The sequence below is a fragment of the Pteropus vampyrus genome, unplaced genomic scaffold (genome assembly GCF_000151845.1).
Source record: "Pteropus vampyrus isolate Shadow unplaced genomic scaffold, Pvam_2.0 Scaffold1, whole genome shotgun sequence".
Lineage (NCBI taxonomy): Eukaryota > Metazoa > Chordata > Mammalia > Chiroptera > Pteropodidae > Pteropus > Pteropus vampyrus.
Window position 1 is genome coordinate 23742270 of NW_011888782.1, and position 2402 is coordinate 23744671.

The window sequence follows — 2402 nt, forward strand, 5'->3', positions numbered from 1 at the left end:
CCTGCTGAATCAGATTCTGTATATTCATGAGGTTTTCCCCACCCCCAGTAGGCAGAAGGGCAAGTGGGATGAAAAGATAGATTAATTTTAAAAAAATTCATTTAGATAAGATATCAATATCTTGATATTATTCATGTTAAAATTTTATAGCCAAGTTTTCTTCATTTTATGGACATCTTTTAGTATGCAATTATTTTAAATATAGTAGCTTATTATTTCGATTATTTCTAATTAAAAGCACTTTCACATATCTGTGTACTCTAGCAAAAAGGAACTTTGAATTCCTTCCATTTTATAATACAATCTCTTTTACTCTCTTTAATTTTTCCCTCTCTTAAATTCCCCTCTACCTGCCCCACCCCCACCCGCGATGGATGTTGCCATTTCCCCTTAAGAACTAGATCTCTGAAGGCAGGGTGTCTCCTCCCACATGCTCATGGTGTGCACCCCGCACCCCTGGGCTGGGGACCCAGGACTTTCTGCATGTGAAGCAGACATGCTAACCGCTACACTATGAAGCCACCCCTTCTCTAATTTTATATGTAAGCAATAAGTCCCACAGAGTTCCTTTAGATAAGCTATGAATTTTAGAACTAATCCACATTTTAATTTTATTGTGCTACAAAAATAAATGTTAAAGGATTTTTCACTAAGTGTTTGTGTGTTCACTAAGTATTTTTCTTTTATCCGATTATTCACATGCTGTTCTCAATGAATACTAACTATTTCTATTTGTCATTCTATTTCATAGTGAGAAGATAGATAGATTTACACATCCTAATTATCATTATTATTCCATTACCCAGGTAGTCCTCAGGGAACCACAAGAGTGTGTCCTGCTATTTGCAGTTTCGGTCAATCATCACCAACTGAAATTAATGCACAATTAAGTCATGACAATCTCAATTCAAATGCCTCCCTTGAAAAAACTGGAGTAAAGAAGGCATTTGAGGCAATTTTAGAATATATTTTTTCTTCACTGATTTTTAAAGAGCCCATCAGAATTTTACAAAATGATATCTATTTACTTACCACTCAATTTTGGATTTTTTTTCTCCTTTCACAGTCTCATTAATGATTTATTGTAGGGCTGATTTAGGAAGCTCTGTAGGTGGGCACTTATTTGAATCAAAATGAGGGAAAGCCCAATTTACTTAATTTGGAGGCCTTTCTGTTCTACTTCTCTTCTGTTATTATATTCACCCCTCCCTGTGGTCTTCTTCTTATCCTAGTAACTATTTTTTATCTTAATCTCATCAAAGTCCCCAGTCCCACTTTAGTGCCTCATTCTGAGTGCCCTAATTTATTTGTTTTCCCCTGCCCTATCTTTGAACAGCACCAAACATCTAGCCACATCTCTAGTTAAGGGGACCTCATTTTTTCATAACTTCTGTTCTTTTTCATATTAATATTTGTTGTCTTAATTTTCATGGATTATGAAAGTAATTTTGCAATAACACAACAAAGTAGGAAAAAATGAAAACTAGCTGTTATTTCAGCTTCCAGAGATAACCACTATTAATGTATTGCTGTATTTCCTTCATGTCTTTTTCATAAACCTTAAACTAATCATGATCGTATTAGATACATTTTCCTATATAACTCTTCTCACTTCATATTTCATCCTGAGCATTTCCCCTCTAACTTATCTAAAAACTTAAATACATCATTGAAGATAAATTGGAATATCTAGAAAAGTAGGATGAAGAAAATTAAAATCACCCATAATTTTATCCAGATATAATCACTTTTCATTTTTCGATCTATTTATTTTTGGTTTTTTTCTTTGTATATTCCGATGTATACTATTATAAAAAATGGACCATACTCTAAAAAATTTTATAAAATATTAAATTATATGTGAACATTTTCAACATTTATATAATAAATGTTCATTGAGCACTTACCATGTTCTGGGTGTTAGGGCAATATGGAGAAATAGAAAGAAAATGTCTTTGTCCTCATAGAGCTTACATTCCACTGAGGAAGAAAGACAATAAGAAAACAAATAAGAGTAGATATGACATCTTGAAAGATAAGTGCTATGAAATGAAAGTAAGCAGGCAAGGGGATGGGGACTGAGGAAAAGGACATTGACTCCTTTATGAAGGATGGTCAAAGAAGGAAGGGTCCTTGAGATGACATTTGAGCAGACTCCGAAAGAAAAATAAATACAAACAAAAAAATACAGCATTATTTTTCTGGATTTTGTGTTATTTGTGGTACATATCAGCTTTCTGAGTGTTTAGCTTGAGATTACTCCTTTTTGTTGTTAATAAAAATATTGCCTTTGTTCCTAATTTTGAATTCTCTTTCTTAAAGGGACAGCCCTCCCAAATTGTGGATCTATAGGTGGCAGCTCTATCTGAGAAGTAGGCTGGGAGATATAACTCTTAAGAGAA